The sequence below is a fragment of the Panthera pardus genome, unplaced genomic scaffold (assembly GCF_024362965.1).
Source record: "Panthera pardus isolate Hobbes unplaced genomic scaffold, ASM2436296v1 HiC_scaffold_7, whole genome shotgun sequence".
Classification (NCBI taxonomy): Eukaryota; Metazoa; Chordata; class Mammalia; order Carnivora; family Felidae; genus Panthera; species Panthera pardus.
Window position 1 is genome coordinate 78,238,896 of NW_026527002.1, and position 19,142 is coordinate 78,258,037.

The 19,142-nt window shown below is 53.3% G+C and overlaps 1 protein-coding gene across 1 annotated transcript in view; it reads right to left on the reverse strand.

Annotated features, from left to right (window-relative positions):
* The window catches only part of COL22A1 (collagen type XXII alpha 1 chain), a 258,748-nt gene extending 241,887 nt beyond the window's left edge, over positions 1–16,861 (reverse strand). The window contains exon 1 of the mRNA XM_019459762.2: positions 16,217–16,861. The gene's annotated coding sequence lies outside the window, so the exon portion shown is untranslated. The remainder of the gene's footprint in view (positions 1–16,216) is intronic.
* Between the last annotated feature and the right edge of the window lie 2,281 nt (positions 16,862–19,142).

Here is a 19,142-nt window from a genome sequence, read left to right on the forward strand (position 1 = left end):
CTCCAAAAGTCCAGCAATTAATTTGCTGAGCAGAGTTCTTGCCACCAGCCAGCCGATTGCCATAGTAACCAGTGTTCCCTATTCAGGCTCCCGGGGGGGGATAGGAGGGGGAGACACTGAGCAGAACACAATTTAAAGGGAGAAAATGAGATTTGGTGCATTGGAGGGCAGCCCTGGCAGAGAGCACACTGGGTCTGCACAGAGGGTCTGGCAGCTGCCCGCTGCGGGGGAGGGGCCGGGTGGACGGGGGCACTGCTGACATGTTGCCAGGGTGACAGGCGATGCTCTGGGCAGGAATCCAGTGGAGACACAGAAGCATGGCACGAGGAGTCCAACCACTGAGCTCTGAGGTCCCAGGGCCCTTCTGCAGGGCTGTGGGGAAGAGGGAGCAGGATGGCTTGCTCTCTGCAAGTCTGTTCGAGAGCCCAAATAGGGAAGCCAGGGGAGCACTGGAAAGCCTGCATCTTAGATTCAAACTTGGCTCTGTGTGACCCGGAGGGAGTCCTCCTCAGTCAACAAATCCGTACAGAGTACCTCTCGTCCACTGGGAACCATCGGGGGCACTGGCTTCTCCCGGGGCAGCAAGCATGATGACGAAGCTTCTTGACCAGAATTCTTCCTAGCTGTGCAAACCAAGGGCGTCAGTTAACCTCTCTGGACCTCAGCCCTTTCATGTAAGATCGGTATACCCAAGCGACAGGAAGCATTAACTGAGTGACTCCATGTAAAAAGCTTAGAACCATACCTGACCACAGTGAGTGCTTAAGGCACGCTATTTTTGTGATTTTCCAATCCTTTGTCTCCTCACCTATAAGATGGGAACGATATCCCCTCCTTCGTGGATCTGTAGAGGAGATGAGGCGATGGGTGTGATCATCTTTTATAAAGTGAAATGCTGGCCAACATTGCCACAGTCAATGTTGAGGGGAGATTCTCAGTCTGAGCTAATGTTAGCACTTACTAAGGTGCCAGGCCCGTGGGATAGGATACTCTGCGCAGGGACTGCAGCCTAATGGTGGAGACAGACAAACGAGAAGATGCTTACATTTCCCTGCAGTCAGAGCTCTGGTAGAAGGAAGGACAAGCACTGACCTCAGGCCCGGGAGGTCAGCGGAGGCTTCCTGGAGGAGGTGATGTCTGAGCTGAGCCTGGGAAGGTGAGAGGAGAGTAGCCAGGAGGACAAGGGTTGCCTGCACCAGGAATGGATGGTCTCCCTTCGAGGATCACTCGTGGGATAAGCAAGGGGGGCAGTATTTTGCAGGCGGGAATGAAAGCTAAAGGAGAAGGTAAGGGTTTATGGAGAGGCAGGTATTTAGGTTTGAGGACAGAGTGTTCATAAGACCACCTAGGGACTTGTGTGGTGCCCAGAGCAAGGGGCCAGACCGCCTGGAGAACTCCTGGGACCAGTGGAAGCTCTCAGGCACAGGAATGGACATCCATCCTGCAGAGTGCCAGGTGGAGCGGCGGGGGGGTGGGGGGCGTGAGGAGGGCGGTGCAGGGCCAAGTAAGAGACGCAGACCACCTCCCCTGGGATGACTGCAGATGCCATGATAAGGGTGACCAGCAGGGAGCAGAGGGGAGAGAGGAGAACTTGGGGGTGGGGAGCCCAGACTCCCAGTTTAAGCACTGGAGCTGGTCACTGTGGGTCGTGGGTATGAGGGGCTCCCCCTGGACTGAGTGAGTCTGAGGCACCAGAAGGGAGCCAGGTGGAGAAGCCAAAGACAGACAGGCAACTGAGTCTAGAGCTCGGAAGAGAAAGTGGGGCTGGGGACACCCCCAGAAAGGTGGACAGGGTGGGGGTGGTCACAGCTCTGGGGTATAGCAAGAGAATTCTCCCACCTCCGATGCTGCGTGGGCCCCTTCCCCTTACACCTAGGAATGGAAGTGGACACACCAGGGCACCTCTGTATTTCTGCTCTCTTCTCCGATCCAGTATTTTTATGGGACTTCTACGCTGAGCACTGTGTACGGGGCACTTTTAACTACACAACAATGCCGACAAACTCCAAGAGCATGAAAAGCCACAGAGAACGTGAAAATATTAGCAGAAGACGCACCTGATGAGGAACCGCTACCAAAATATACAAAGAACGCTTGAAACTCAACAATAAGAAACCAAACAACCTGATTTTAAAAATTGGTCAACGGGGACACCTGGGTGGCCCAGTTAGTTAAGCGTCAGACTCTGGATTTCAGCTCAGAGGTCATAATCCCAGGGTCATGGGATTGAGCCCCGAGTCAGGCTCCAAGCTAAGCATGAAGCCTGCTTAAGAGTCTCTCTTCCTCTCCCTCGCTCTCTGCCCCTCCCTCACTTGCGCTCTTTCTCTCTCTCTAAAATAAAGTTAAAAATTATTTTAACAAATGGGACGCTGTTCTTACCAGGCCCTTCACCAAAGAAGATGCACAGACGGCAAGTAACCACACGGAAAGAAGCTCCACGTCGCGCAGCGTCAGAAAACTGTAAAATACGAGATCCCGGCACACACCTCTGGGCGTGGCCGGAGCATGCGCACGGACAGCACCTGTCGGGGAGGCCGAGCAACAGGGGTGCGCGCTCGGGAACAGGGACGCGCGCACTCACGGCTCCTGGGGACGCAGAACGGCGCAGTCACCTTGGGAAACAGTTCGGGGGTTTCTCACAAACCGAACGAGCTCTTCCCAGCTGATCCAGCAATCACGCTCGCTGGCATTTACCCAAAGGAGCTGAAAACTTCTGTCCACGCGAGAACCTGAACGTGGATGTTTACAGCAGCCGCATTCATCACTGTCAAAGCTTGGAATCCCTCAAGATGCCCTTCAGCAGGTGAACAGGTAAGTAAACTGTGGCACAGACAATGGAATACTATTTGGCGCTAAAAAGAAACGAGCTCTCAAGGCAATGAAAGCACACGGAGGGACCCTAAATGCATATCAGGAAGTGAAAGAAACCCATCTGCAAAGGCTACACACGGTATGACTCCAACTCTGTGACATTCTGGAAAAGTAAATAAACATTAAAAAAATTTTAGGGACACCTGAGTGGCTCAGTCAGTGAAAAGCATCCAACTTCGGCTCAGGTCATGATCTTGTGGTTCATGAGTTCAAGCCCCACATCAGGCTCTGTGCTGACAGCTCAGAGCCTGGAGCCTGCTTTGGATTCTGTGTCTCCCTCTCTCTGCCCTTCCCCTGCTCGCTCTCGCTCTCTCTCTCTCTCTCTCTCTCTGTCTCTCTCTCTCAAAACTAAACATTAAAGAAATTTTTTAATTAAAAAAAAAAAACCCTACAGAATGGCAGCTGAGCCAACTGTGTTTGTGGTAATGACGGGCAACCATACAAAGGCACAATGAGACAAGAGGTAGACTGAGTCAGCACCATGCTGGTGGTTTCACTTGCATTGTTTTAGATCGTCCTAACAAGCCGGCAAGGGGGTCTCAAGTTCAGGAGAGTTAAGGACTGTGCCGCGGATCACACGGCCAGGAGGTGACAGAACTGGGGTTAAATCCCGGGCCACTGTGCTCCTAGATTCAGTGTCTGTGTCACTGGACCAGAGAGGGGACCGGTCCCCGTCCTCCAGAGAACAGCAGCGTGTGACCAGGTGCCTCGTGGGAGAGGAGACAAGGAAGGGACCCAGCCCGCAGGAGACTTGTCCTGCCATTGGGCAAGAACATGCGTCCAGTCATGTGTCCTCCTCAGTCAGGCATCCCAAGATGTAAATGGAACCCGCTCAACCCCACCCTGCCAAAGCACAGGATCCCTCTGACTGAAGGAGACAGAATTGGAGGAGGGACGTGGTTTCCTTCTTTATGCTGTGGAATCCGCAGAGATTTCCTATCTGTTATTTTGTTCCCCCTAACAAGAGGCGAGATGCCAGTGGTTTCTCTCCCAGTTGCTAAAATCTGTGAATGAAACTCAAGCTCTGTCTATTCTTTGAACAATAAATATTTCTTAAACTGGTCCCCGAAGGGCGTGGAAGGCAATCCTCACCCAGAGGCCGGCGCCCGCTGCTTCACTCTCCTGCACGGTCCACGGCCGTCGATTCACTAACTCAGCAAGTACTTCCCGAGACCCGGCTACGTGCCAGGCATTGTTTTAATCATTGGGTCAGAGCAATATCCCTGCCTCCCTGGATCCTGCTTTCCAGGAAAAGAGGAGAAAACTAACCCAGGAAACAAGTACCAATAGGGTTTCAGAGAATAACTGATTTGAACACAGTGGGGTCAAGGGATAGATGACTTGGGTAGGACAGTTTTTACTCTTTGTGAAAGGACAGTCTCTGAGGTGGGGACACCGAACAGAGATCTGAATAATGGGAAGGAGCCAGACATCCAGAAAGAGGGGTGCAGGGAGGGGTAAAAGGCCTCCATCAGTTTCTGGACTCCGAAACGAACAGCCTGGGAAGTGGTCCCAGCCCTCAGACACCTGCCCCCACCTCATCATCTGCACCTGCTCCCAAGAACCCGGGGGGGGGGGGGCAGCTGCGTGGTTCAGTGGGTTAAGTGTCCAACTTCGGCTCAGGTCATGATCTCGCGATTCGTGGGTTCGAGCCCCACGTCGGGCTCTGTGCCGACAGCTCGGAGCCTGGAGCCTACTTCGGATTCTGTGTCTCCCTCTGTCTCTCTCTGCCCCTCCCCTGCTCACGCTCTGTCTCTGTCTCTCTCTCACAAAAATAAGCAAACATTGAAAAAATTTAAAAAAGAAAGGGACTTTGATTAGGCACAGCTGAGAGCAAAGATGGGGAACAGAAACCGGTGTCGTTCCCACATACCAGCAAGTTTCAGTTGTCCAAAGATGGCTTCTTTAGCATTAGTACTATTTTTTTTTTTAATTTTCTGAAGTTTTTTTTTTTAATTTATTTTTGAGAGAGAGAGAGAGAGAGAGAGAGACAAAGTGTGAGCAACGGAGGGGCAGAAAGAGAGGGAGACAGAATCCGAAGCAGGCTCCAGGCTCTGAGCTGTCAGCACAGAGCCCGACACGGGGCTCGAACTCACAAATGTGAGAGCATGACCTGAGCTGAAGTCAGACGCTCAACTGAATGAGCCACCCCGGGGCCCCACATTATTACTATTAATCACCTCCTGCATCTGCCTGCAGGTCTGGCAGGTAAACAGGAAACACGCTGCCCCCCTCCAACCCCCTCAAGGTTGGTGGACACTCCCAGAGAGAAGGGACCCGAACGTGAGGTCCAGTAAGTGTCTGAGCACCACTCACACAGCAGGTGCACAGCATGGACATCCATCTACTCAGTCCCACGGAAGCCCCCAATAGCCTCATGTGCTCAGAGTTACTGTCCCGTTTCACAGACTGGAATCCCCAGCCCACGACATTGCTCAAGGCCCTGTGGTTATTAATGGCAGAGGCTGGATTCCCATTCTGGGCCACCCAATCCAGGGGTTACCGGCTGCCTCTGGAAGGAAACCAAGAGGTAAGCGGGAAGGTCGGTCCAGGGCAGACGGGGGCCCCTGAAGCCCAGTGCTTTGAGTTTTGTGCTTAAAATTACACACAGGGAAATGCTCATTGACTTTGAATCGTATTTTCAGTTCCACAAAGATGCCGAACCTAAAGGATTTTAGGGGACGGGTGCCTGAGTGGCTTAGTCGGTTAAGTGTCTGACTCGTGATTTTGGCCCAGGTCATGATCTCACGATTAGTAGCTTTGGGCCCTGCATCGGGCTCTGTGCTGACAGTGTGGAGCCTGCTTGGGATTCTCTCGCTTTCTCCTTCTCTCTGCCCCTCCCCCACTTGTTCTCTCTCCCTCTCTCTCCCCTCACCCCCTGGCCCCAATAAAAGTAAATAAACTTTAAGAAAACAAAGTTTTAGGGGAGCTGGGAGAGAAGGGCCATATAATCGGGCACCCTGGGACCACTCCCATCTGTCCCCTGAGCCCCTGCACCCCAGGGATTGTCTCCTGCCTGGCCCCACCACTGCTTTCCCTCCTAGACTCCCTTCCTCTGGTAGCAGAATTCACCTCCCGCTTTTGCAGAAACTGCCCTCCTACCCTCTGTTGATGTGGTTCACGTGGGGGAACCCCACGTGCCTGGCCAGTGGGGAGGCAGCAAACCAGACCAGCATAGGCTTCCCATCGGCACCCTGGGTGCTGGAATGCGACAGGGGTCAAACATGTAATCAAGCGGGGCCATCTCTGGGAGCTCTGCTGGCGTGTCCGGAGAGGGGTACGTTCCTAAGGCAAGCGCAAAGTATAGAGATGCTGGAGGCCATTTGCCGTGACCCGGGGGATCCTGATGGAGAACGAAGCCATACACCAAGGGGAAGGAGACGACGCCCGTCACCTGGCCACCTACCCCAGTGTTGTCCAGAGTCCAGAGGCACCACAGCTGTGATGTCTGAAGCAAACGCTTCCCCACCTCACTTCTCAAACTCCAGCCCATCCGTGCCGAGGCTCCTTCCCTCGCAAAGCACAGAGCAGGTGCGTGTGCTTAACCAGGCCAGCAGGTGCGGCCCCCGCTTGCCCGAACCCAGTCAGCCTCCCACACGCAGCCTCCCCGGTTCCTTAACCGTCGTCCTCCCTCCGCATCTTGCCTCTTCTTCTCCTCCTTTCAGCTCTGATTCTCCACCCAGTTTAGACCGCTTTCTGAGAATTACCCAGTTGAGCCTCCCCTCCGGGGCTGACTTCCAAAGTCCATCCAGATCCCTCACCCAGCGTCCCTTCTGGGCCAACAGGGCAGCACAGACAGGGGACCGCCCTCCCTTCAGCCGGAGGAGATGCTCTTTCACGCTCCATTAGTTCATCCAGCATCTTAGAGCTGTCACGACCCTGTTTTTACGTCTTCCACATCCTCAGGACTGAACTGTTCCCCATTTTTAAGTTTCTTTTGTTTCCTTTTTTCCCCTCTGAATACACCGTCTCGGGTCATTTCACAAGACACAGTCTCGGATTACAGGGTCCTGAGGACACAGAAAGATATTTCTGTTTAACTTATTTTGAGCAGCGTCTGGTCTGATGAAGCAATGGGTATAAATAGTGCAAGGCACCCACACTGATTCTGGAGGTGGTGTCCCCAGCAGGCTCCCCTCTTCCTAGGGGACAGTCGTGAAGCCCTGGGGATGGGAGACAGTTGGGTGCCTGGGAGAGCTGTGGACCGTGGGGCCAGAGCAACTGTGCTCTGCCCCCGGTCCACCACTCCCTAGCCACGTGCTCTGAGCTCCTGTCTCCCAGCTCGCCTGTAACCTCACCCCCCAGCTGAGCGGAGCCATTCAAGTCCCCAGCTCAGCACCCTAAAATGAAAATGGTGGCCATAAGAACAAACACCAAAACCAAAACAACAACAACAACAAAAGCTGCCAGCACTCCACTAAAGGAAGTTATCCTCATCAGAGAACCCTTTCCAGCATTTACTCCATGCCAGTGGTTGTCTCTGCAGAACCACAGCATCTGGCTCGAGACCTCGGTCTGAGAGGGGTCCACCCCAATGTCTGCTCCAGGCCCCCACTCTGCTGCCCTCTTCCACACGCAGGCAGGTGTAGACGTCCCAGAAACGGGGGCTCGTGACTCTGCAAGGTACCCTGCACACCTCTAAGGTCAAGGTGCTAGAACAGGAGGAGTCTGAGAGGTGTTAGCCATCTCTGGATGGGGAAGCTGAGGGAAAGGGCGGCTGCCAAGTGGCGATCAGGGGGGGCATGGTCTCCCCCAGGTGGGCTCCAGCAAGAGGGCTGTTGGGAGCCCCCACCTGTGGAGAACCTGTCATCTCTGATCCCCACTCTGCCTGAGGGCACACAGTCCCCCCAAGCTCTGAGGACAGTGTCCCTTCTGAGAAGGAGACCCTTACACCTGGACAAGACTATAAATTCCCATGTTATACTCTTGAGTTTGCAGAGGGTGTGCTCACCCTCAGCACAGGTATCATCGGATGAGACAGGTCCGTTCCTATCATTTCCCAGCACAAAGTCTTCTCTTCATGGCCCTTTTCAATTTGGCTCCAACCTCCTTTTCCAGGTTCACGGCCCCCACACCCAACCTCATGAAGCTTACCCTCTAACCTCAAGGACTTCTCTCTCTTCCTTGTACACACCAGAATTTTCTTTTCCTAACTCTCTGACATTGCCTCAGATGATGTCTTTTCCTTGCCAGGCAGACTCCTACTCATGCTTCAAAGCCCAGCTTATATGCTTCCTCCTCCAGGAAGCCTTCCCTGATTTCCCAGGCAGGAAGTGTGTCACTATCTTTTCTAGGCTCCCACAAACCCCTGAATTTTAGCACCCCACAAGTGGTATTAAAATTGACCTACTAGGGACACCTGGGTGGCTCAGTCAGTTGAGCATCTGACTCTTGGTATCGGCTCAGGTTATGATCTCACTGTCATGAGAATGAGCCTCCCATCAGGCTCTGCACTGAGTATGGAGCCTACTCGGGATTCTCTCTCTCTCTCTCTCTCTCTCCTTCTGCCATTCCCCCCTTCCCAAGATAAATAACGATTTTTTTAAAAGTGACCTACTTAGAGGCCACCTGGCTGGCTCAGTCAGTAGAGCATGGGACTCAATCTCAGGGTTGTGAGTTTAAGCCCCACACTGGATACAGTGACTACTTAAAAATAAAAAAAATCTTAAAATAAAATAAAATAAAATAAAATAAAATAAATAAAATATAATAAAATATAAAATAAAATAAAATAAAATAAAATAAAATAAAATAAAATAAAAGTTGACCTGCTTATTGGTCTGTGCTTTCCACCGGGCTCCTCAGACTTAGGGATCATGTCTCTGGTCTCTCTTCCTCCCTGCCTGGAATGCTGACAGGCACACGGCAGGCCCTCCATGTATCAATGCAACAGAAACAAACCAATCCACAGATCGAATGTGTAAACTACATTTAACTCTGTACTTCACCTCATTAGTAATGGGGAGATCTCTTTTATGTTTTTAAAATTTTTTTTAATAATCCTGAGCCTTCTACTGAAGCCTGTGGATTCACACAGGAGTTACCCTTTGCCTACTCGCTAAGAGTGCTTCTCTTTGCCCAAGGTACTGCCACAGACCCCCACCAGTCGCTGTCATTCTGCAGGCACGAGCATGGGAGGAAGGCCAGGGATGCACGGGGTGGCCCCAGGAATCTTCAGGGTCACTTATCTTTCCAGGGAACTGATTCACAAACACCCCAACATGCCAGAGGTCTCCGAGCTGACATGGTACTGGGATCTCCAGCTCGGTTCCTAAAGGAGCCCTGCGGCTTTGGCATCACGGCGCTGAGACCCCAGGACAGAGCTGAGCGGAAGCCCCAGAACGCCTCTCCTTCCAGGGACCTGTGGGAGGAGCTGCCTTCCCTGCCTCTGTGCTTGGCTGTGCCTGGCAAAGCCGGGCTGTGGACACGTCGTCGGAGCGTTCGCTGACGGGAGCCTGCAGCAGGGTGGACGGAAGAGAAGCCTCTGGAGAAGCTGTGTTGGAGCCAAGGGCCACCGCGAACCCGCCCTCTTTCCTTCCCACCTGGAAGACCAATCAGGCATGGCTGATGGAAACTTGGCAATGAGGACTCACCCACTCACTCACCCCTTTTCCCCTCCGTGTGTTGGCCTCCTCGTTCATTGTTTCATCGAAGCTGCCCACGTGCCCCCCATCCACGCAGTCATGCGTCTCCGCACCGCCCCCACCACTCACCGGCACGAAGGCTCACTCGTGCCACAAGCACTGTATCCCCCGCCCGCCCAAGGCCCCGCCAGAGTCCCCGACATGGAGACCCACAAGGCAGAGTTTCTGCCTCTGGGACCGTGCACGTAGGGCACGGCCCGGAGGAGGAGCACATCAGTGAGAAAGAGCATGGCGAATTCTCCTCTTTCCTTAAGACTCAGCGTCGCTGTTACCCATCCTGGGAGCCTTATATCAAACCCCGGCCCTGGTAAGTCACACTCTGACACAGAGGAGACCAGAGAGAGGAGTAGTGAGGAGTAGTGTAGAGTAACCTGCAGCAGAGGCTTCTGCTCTTATCTGGTCCCTTGTCCTTGGGCTGGTCACGGAACCTCTCTGGGTGTCTCCTCGTACATAAAGTGATCGCCGAATAGCTCCAGGCTTGCTGAAGCTCCCCAGGGCGGGGCTGGGGGTACATAAACCCTCAGTGCCAGTGTGTGCGTTGTAGGAGTATTTGGTGCGTGGTAAGCGGTCGATTGTTGGGGGGAAGCGTTCTTCTGTCCTTCCCAGCACAGAGCACCCCGAACCGTCACCCTTAGCACACGGAGCAGCCTGGCATCAGGGCCGTGTTGTATTCACCCTTCAGCCCCTAAGCACGCCTAGCATTCAGAGCGGGACGAACAGTAACTGGGCGGACCCCTGTGGGAAGAGCTAGTGTGAACTGGCCAAGCTAAGACACAAGGAATTCCAGACATCTATATTTACATTCGCGGTACACAGCTGCCGAATCACTTTAGGGAGGAGGTGATCAAGGGGTTCCGGCACTTTTTTCCTTGGTCTAAGAACAAGCTAGTGGCTGGACGGGAGTCCTGGGGCCACTACGACCTTGTAAAGGTAGGAAGTTGACCTACCAGCAGCTAAGGACGTCAGCCCTGCTCACCCACTATAGATCCCTGGGCCCTGGGCCGACACTCATTATGCTCTCTGGGCTCCTTCTCTGGGCTCCTGCACAGAGATGTTCTAAATGGTGCTGCAAACCACGCAGATAGCAAATAGGAGGGCCAAATTCACACATGAGCCAGACCTACTCCCACCAACACAGGCCGGTCCCTGGGCTCAGTGCGGGCCTCAACAATGCACAGCTGCCAGACCTGCCTGGTCGTCGGACAGAGCTCGCCCTGAGCCCCAGCTGTTGGGTACACCTGTGTAAGGCACTGTGCCAGATGGCGGCAGTATCCCTCTGACTTTTCCAACTCCGATATTTCATTCACTCAGCAGACTGTGACTTAAATTGTGATTGATCCAATACCTACCACACGCCACGCACTTGATTAACACCATTTTGAAATTACTCTGTTCCACAAAGATTTTGTTGAGCTCCTACTATGCCCAGCATTGTGTAGACACTGGTAGTTCATAGAAAAATAAAGCAGAACCCATGATCTCAAGGAACTCCTTGCCTGGCGGTAGAAACAGACAAGCCCATCGTGGGCTATAGCGGTGGACGACGAGGAGTTGGGCTGCTGCGGTCAGGGTGGACCAAAGAATCCAACAGGCACGGAGAGCCCAAGGTTACTTGCTCACAGCAGCTTGGGAGCAAAGGAAAAAAGTTGGCTTGCCATTAGGTGTTTCTCCAGAGACCTGGAAGCAATCCACCCAGGGCCTCATTCTGTCCATCACTTTTGCTGAAAGCAAATGGAACCCCTGCACCACTGCCCCGTGGGCTCCCAGCAAGCATTAGACCAAGCAAAACAAAATACAATTCAACCTTTCAATTATTAATGGAGTACTTCCTATGAGCCAGACATTGTGCTACAGAAACACGTTTTAGAATTCATTGTTACTGCTCCTGAATTGTTCAAACACCGGGTCTTGATTCATGTATATGTTTGGATACAATGTTATAAAAGGATATTTGCCACAATGTTACTATTGGTTAAGGCAGGGTGCAGGGGTTTGCCAATATTGCCTCACTTGTAACAATATGCTTTTATTACTTTTATAATTGAAACCATTCTAATGAGAAAACATTTTTTTTTTTTAAGTAAAAAGAGCTTCCAAATGGTATATCTGCCTCTTTGGATGAATTCCATACATTTACCTTAGACACTCAGTCTGGAATTTTGGTTAAGGGCATGAGCTGTGTGCCAAGATGTGGGTTTGAATCCCAATTCTACTGCAGCTTACTAACTGCGAGACAGTCCTAAGCCTCAGTTTGTCCATCTGTACAAGGGGTAAGAGCACAGCCAATTCACAGGAGTAAATGATGGAAGTCAGAATGCCGAGCCCCCAGCCTGGGGCCAACTGGCACTCAATCTCAGATAGGCTCAGGGGGCACTTTGTTTTGTTTTTACACAGCTCAAAAAAAATGTCACAGGAAATGGGATCTAAGTTATGCCAAGTAGCTCCAAAAACACACAGTAGGGACTGACAGACGGAAGTGGTAGGGAGAGCTTCCATTTCAATAAAAGGAAGACTTTAACCAGATACTCCACGATGCGTTTCAGGCTGCCGTGGGAAGCAGCGATTCCGCTGTCCAGGGAGGGGGGCCAAGGGAAGGTGGCCAGAGACGTGGGATGCAGTCAGCAGATAAGGAGGTCGGGCGAGGTGGCTCTGATGCTCAGTGCACAGTGTTCAGATGAGAGCGCCCTTAGAAGGGGTGATTATCTGGCAAAGCCCTGTGCAGTCGCTCTGAATCCATAATCACAAACAAGATAACAGTTGTTTAATTTTTAAGTGACACTTTGTTTTGCTGTTTAGGCCACTTGGCTCTTTCTTGTTTTTTTGGACTCAGGAGCAGACTGCCCCCCAGCAACTTGGCGAAGCAGGCAGTCAAGGCCAGTTCCCGCGTCCGGGATAAGCCAGTATGTAGTTAGAGCAGAGACTTCTCCCCTTAGTTAGTTCCAGCCAAAAGATGGTGTAAATCCCTTCTTTCCCCTGTATTTTACTATGAACCAAACTGAAAAAAAATTAAATGATACTCTCACATCCACCAGAACACAGCCAGAATTAACTAGAAGGAACAAGCTTCCAGGGACCGGGAGTTTACTGGCTGCGGCACTCGGCCTCCGTAGTGGGCAGTAGGATGGAGCTCAGCCGTCAGATGGCTTTGTCACAGAATGATCCCGGCGTCTTCGCGAGCACAGCGCTGGGAGGCCCACCCTCCACATATCCCCTGGGTCTCTACCAATACCTCCTTTATTCTGTGCTGTGACATTACCTGGTATTCAGCCTCTCGCGAATGCTCAGTCCTGATATCTCCCGAAAACACTGAAACACCTACATGCTTTGGCCCAGAAACCCTAGTCCTTGTGAATGATCTGAGCATGTCCTGGCCACATGGAGGAAGCCACGTGCACAAAGATGCCCACGGCCGTAGCAAGGGGGGATGGTTAGCTCATCCACTTGAAGGAATTTCAAGAAGCAATACAAAATGGTACCAACCCTGTCCCACACCTGCATGCATGTACACACACACACACGTGTGCACACCCACAGCTGCACAATGCCGAACCCTGGGCAGGAAGACCAAAGGGTCAACCCCTCTGTGTGCTGGGACCCCAGGAGACCTGTGTTTGAGACCCACTTCTCGAAATACAAAGCAGGGAAGCCACTCCTGTTTTCCTGGACTCTGTTTCCTCATCTGTAAAATGGGGGCGGGGATCCCAATTCCCCCCTTCTCACCAGATCTTGTCCTTCCTTGATCTTCTAGTTATTTGTGTCAGGCAACCTGGCATGTATTCAATTCCTCAGTAGTGGATTGGCTACAAATTCCCAGGGACCTTTCCCACCCTAAAAAATCACCTTGGGCTCATTTTCTGGCTCCTCTTGTGGGCCTGCATCAGTAAGGATGGGCCCTTTTGAGGGCACATTTTCCCAGCATGTGGAAACAGGTCTTTGTAGAAGTGACAAGAGGCTCTGATGCCCCAGAAGTGGCTCTGAGTCCTGACGCCTTGTCTTCTCTCCACCTGGCCTCAGGTAAGTCAATCACAGGTCCTTTCTCTCTCTGTTTATAAAACCGAGACATGAATGACACACAGAGTTCACAGTTCCGGCCCTCAGTGACCACACAAGCTGGGTCAGCCTTCATCATCAGCAGCAGCAGGACTGAAGGGAGAGAGGAGGCAGGAGAGGACTAGCGGAATTTTGAGGATAGAGAGGAAACACTCAGGAAGTGTAAGATCTCAGGCTGGGAAAAGACTGAATATACACCAGGCCCAAGCGTCTAAGGTCCAGCCCAACCCTCCACCAGCCATGTGAAATGGCCATCCAACCTTTGTTTAAACACCTACAGTACTGGGGGACCCCCACCCCCCCACCCCCGCCGAATGGCTCCCTCTGTCTCTGCACAGCTCTCCCTCCTGGGCTGGAATCCAGCATCCAGCAAACTTCCCTCACTAGGACCAAGAGAGAAGATCAACTTGTCTTGTACAGGACATTCCTGCAGGCCACCATGGCCACCCCGCACTGGATGACCTTTCTAACAGTGGCAATCGCCCTTCCACACGAGCCGTGGCTTCTGTTCCCAGGAATCCTGGTTTCTCCCCCTCTGAAACCACTTCCGCTTATCAACAACCCTCCTAGAATGGAATCAGGGAGGGAGAGAGAACCCGGCTCATCCAGTCCAGAGCCGGAAAACTCCAGTGTCCGAGGAGACCCTGCTCTGGTCACACAGACAGTCGTGGACAAGCAGAGGGCATCCACCTGGCTAAAGGGGACAGGTGCTCTGACTGTATGCAAGGGACAAGTTGTCCCGTCTTCTTGTTTTTCAAGAAAAGACAAAGATTAAGATTTGCACGTAAAATCTGCCGAACAACTTCCTGGCAAGCAATTCAATCAAGTTTAAATTAAAATCAAGTTCACAACTCTGTGGCTGGATCAGCCTGTGAGCTGTTTACTTAACCATTTTGTAGATGTGGAAAGGCTCTTCTAGACATGTGATGAAATCTGGAAGATTTTTGAGAGAGAGAGCGAGCGCACAAGCAGGGGAGGGGCGGAGAGAGAGAAAGGGGGACAGAGGATCCAAGAGGGGCTCTGTGATGACAGCATAGAGCCCAAGATGGGGCTCGAACTCACGAGCCGCGAGATCATGACCTGAGCCGAAGTTGGACGCTTAACCGACTGAGCCCCCCAGGTGCCCCTGTTCTGAAAATTGTAAAGGCCCCCCGGATGCCCTAGAGTCACTCCTGTGTCCCCGGAAAGAAACTCTTCATCTCTTCCAGTCTCTGGCCTTGCATGAGAGGCCCAACAACAAGGTGACGACTGCCCAAAGTCACAGTCAGACCCTGAGTAGCAGAGTGACAAGGAATTCTAGGACGGGGCATTGGTGCTGCCTCCCCAGGGCTGACAAGCAGAAGCCGCTGAGATGGGCAGCGTGCCTACCTCGTGCCCGGCTCTCCCAGAACGGTCCTTCGCACCCCTTCTATCACCTCCATGTGGAAGATGAGGAAACTGAGGCTCGTGTGGACAGTCCCCAGCTCAGGCAGCCGCGTAAAGCAACAGGGTTGTGAGTGGAAGGGAAGGGCAGCCGCGCAGCTTGGCCTCACCTGCACCTGCTGCACAGCCAGGCAGCGCGCTCCTCTCAGCCTGCCTCTGACTGCGCAGAAGCCCTGGGGAATTTAGAACCTTCCTGCAACAGTGCAGTGAACTAAATAAACTAGAAGGGGTCCCAAGGTTCTCCCCAAAGCCAGGGGGTTCTCACAGGCAGGTGCCTGGCTGTCTGGGGTTTTGCTGGGCATAAACCATCAATGAGATGGATCTGGGGCTGGAATGGCCCTGCGCAGGGTCACAGGTGTGGGACAGGTGTGGGGCAGGTGCCGGAAGGTGGCCAGGAGCAGAATGAAGTGCTGGGGAGAGGGATCCAGCAGACCCCCAGGACTGGCCGAGGGGGCGGCACCTTCTTCGGGGCGGGGGATACCCTAGTCAGCGTGGCCCCTGCCGTCTCAGAGTTTCCACGGGAATAGGGAGAAGTGGGGCACATGCTACAATTAAACCACTAACTCAAGTTACCCTTCCCAACCTGAGACAGGAAACTCTGGCCTGCTGCGTTGGATGACACACAGGACAAAGGACAAAAACGGCACCCCTGGGTTCGAGACCACGAAGAGAGAGATAATAAACTGCTCAGATAGGAGAGAGATCCAAATTTCCACCAAAAAGGCAGAGTTCCCTGAAAATACTACAAAACCGAAGGTAAGCTACTCTCCCTTCCCTGCTGTGTCAATTTTCCTTTCCTTCCCCCCGCCCCCCTCCTTGATTTTTTTACTCCAAATTTCTTACTGGAAAGTTGGAAGAGGCTGAGCTATCTCCACAACTTTATAAAAGCGCAGCTTGGAAATGGGTCTCTGCATCTGACACACTGCAGGCACCTCCGGGCTCCTTCCTGCCTCCTGGAGCTGCTCACCTCAAATCAGACGGGTAGGTTCTCACTGACTTGGCTTCATTTTGCCCTGAAGTCCGCAAAGCACAGACCCGGCAGCTCAGGACTGAGGTCCCCCCCAAACAGCTTAACATTCAAGCTCCAGGAGGAAACAGCTCAGTTCGGAGAGGGCACTCTCCCCAGCTCCAGGCACCCACTGCTATTCCATCAACACCATGGGGAGACCGAGTAAGTCTGGAGCCCCGTGACCTCCGGCAGCCTCCAGGGAAGAGAACATGGGACTTACCTGCCAGGGCAGAAGCTGAAAACGATGCCAGCTAGGGTTCCAGTCCAGGGCAGGAATTCACCGGAAGCAGTGTCCTCTAAGGAGCCAGCCCCAGGCGGCCCCCTCCTGGGGGGTGGAGGGGTCACAGGGCAGCGACCCCTCTCACTCTGCCCCCCACCAAAAAAAATCTAGCAATCTCAGTCTTGAGATAAGGCTTGTAATAAGTCCGGGGGCACGGGTGCCTAGAAAGAGCTAGTTTTAAGACCAATAACTAAAGAAATAAAGTAAAAAGGCAAGGCTTGGAACTTGGAAAATAAAACAGAAAGTGCCGGACAAACACACACATAAGGAGAGGGGACACAGGTCCTCCGGGAGAAGTGCAGCGGCGGCAGCCTGCCCAGCTGCTGCCCAAGAACAAAGCTGCTCGGTCCCCCCAGGGGCAAAGTGGCCGGCGGTGGGAGCCCCCAGCTCGCAGCGCGGAGGGAGGAGCGGGCGGCGGTGGGCGGGCTCGGGAGGAGGGCCGGCGGGAGGGGCGGCGGCGGCCGGGAGGACCGCGGTCTGTGCCCCGGGGGGCAGGAGCCAAGCCCGCGGGAGGGTGCGCCCTGCGGGAAGGGGCCGGGGCAGCTCGGCTTCCAGGCGGTGAGGAGGCCGCCCTAGGAAGCCCGGGACAGGGGCTGACAACTCCCTGTCCAGTTATAGACTCCACCGGATATTTTGGTCCCTTTTACAGCCTACAGCCGGGTCTGAAATAGCCCCCCTCCCCTCCCCACTAAGCAGCAGCTGCGGCCACTTTGGAAAGTTTAGAGGGGCAGAGGGGCGGGGCGGAGGGTCTGGCTTTGCCCTTTGTCCTGCCAGGAGAGCCCCACACCTGTCCCAGCACCCACCTGCCTCTTCCTACAGGTGGCCCTGTTTCCTGGCCGGCTCTACGTCCTGGGGGAGGGGGGGAATCCATGTCCTTATTATTACATGAGGACCTGGAAGGCCGAGAGAACCTCTGTCACCTGCCAGGATCTCCCCGGAAGAGGGGGGGCGGGAGCCAGGTAGGTCTGAGGAGAAGCAAAGATTTGATCAACACAGTCAGCATTGCTAAGAGTCACTGCAAGGCGTCAGAAGGATATTGAAGCAGGACCTAGGCGCCTCTCCTGTTTCAATTTTTGGAACACCATGAACTCTTGACTTTTGTCAGTTGCGCCTCCACCACCTTCCAGAAGGCTTTCTTCTACTTTGTACTGGAATAGAAATAATGTTAACACTGGTTAGCTAACGAGCCAATCTTGTATCACATAGTTTCACTCCGCCCTTGTGGGGTTGGCCCTTAAAAGCCTGCCCTCTTCCCAGGAGCACACTTTGTAGACTTTTTGTCTCTGGGGTTGCAAATAAACACTTCTGGTTTTTTCACAGCCTCTCCTTGGAATACTTCCGGTTCCTTTTAATGCGCTTCCGAATTATAGAAGAATACTTCCGGTTCCTTTTAATGCGCTTCCCAGCCTCTGAACAGGTGCTGGCCCAGGGGGTTCTTTTACATTTTCTTTCTGAACTCTGTTCCTAAAAATGGCCCAGGCACGAGTAAATTGAACTAGATGAGAGCATGGTTTAATCTGGATGACCTCCTCCATCCTCCCCCCACCCAGACTCCTAAACTCCGGGGCATCTTTATTTGGCTGCTTGCTTGGTAGTATTTAATAAACAGGCAGTATGGGGCTCATTTGTGACCACCCAGGGAATTCTCAACAATCCAGCCCCATCCTTCTTCTCCTGTGTTATTTTCCAGCTGCCCGTAACAGTTCACTCCACACCTGGTTACTGAGCGCTGCTTGGTGCCCAGCAGAGTGTCAGGTGCAGGCTAAATGGAGCAGAGGAGGCCTGCTGGTGAAACCAGACCCTGATGCGGGTTGCTGACGGGCTGAGACAGGTGCCCTGCTTATCAGAGGCACAGGTAAGGCGGAGAAGAGCGTGATGGCACATTCACTTCTCGGCTGTGACATGCCCAGTGTGTGCCCCGACCGACTGTCCAGGTGCTGGGTGGATTTGTTACAGGTAGTAGAAACCAGGCCGGACCCCAAAGTGAAAGGCACGGGTAAGGCTTTTACCAGGGCTATAGCTCAAGCTACAGGGAGACAGAGCACCAACAGACAGCGCTCAGGGGGGCCTCCCAGACCAGAGCAGGGGGGATCCTGCGCATCTCAGGTTCCCACACCCGCCCACTATGCTAATGAGGGAAAGGGGGGGGGGGAAGCGCCTCCTCCTGATTGGTTGGAAAAGACCTAGTCCTGATTGGTCTATATTGGCAGGCAACTCAGGTAGCTCATTGATTGGTAGTTTTTGAGGCCCCGTCCTCTGTATCTGTGGGGTCATATGTTGGCAGCCTCCTGGTTCTGCTGTGTAGACAAGTAGTTTAACAATTACCCAACAGAAGGAGTCCCAGGTGCACAGCGTTTTACACTCGGGGCCTGTTCCCATGGTCTCTAACGGTCTCTAACCCCATGGGGGTTGCCTCTGCGCACCTTGGACAGGGAGGGGACAGAAAGCCAGGGCATTGGGTAGTGGCTCACCACATGGCATTACTGAGTTATCCTGAGCGCTGTGAAGGACGCAAGGTAGATCGGTGAGTCAGAGAATGAGTGGGGGAGCGAGCAAACTCTAGATTCCCTACTGAGGAGGCAGAGACTAAACAATGGGAGAAGCCTCCCCCTGGGCCCCTGTGTGAAGGAAGGAGGAGGCCCTGGAATTAGAGTTTGGGGGGAGGGGTGGCTAATGGCCAAGGGTCAGGTGGTTGAAGGGGGGCTGGGGAGGTCTGCAGAGGCGTGTGGACTTGAGCTGAGGACCAGGAGTCCCTGAAGTGCTCTAGAGGGGCAGGAGTGTGGCCAGTGTGGGGCTTTGTACAGCCCCTGGGAGGTGGTGGGCTGGCAGACCACTGTTGCGGAGGGAGGGAGCCCTAGGCTAGTCT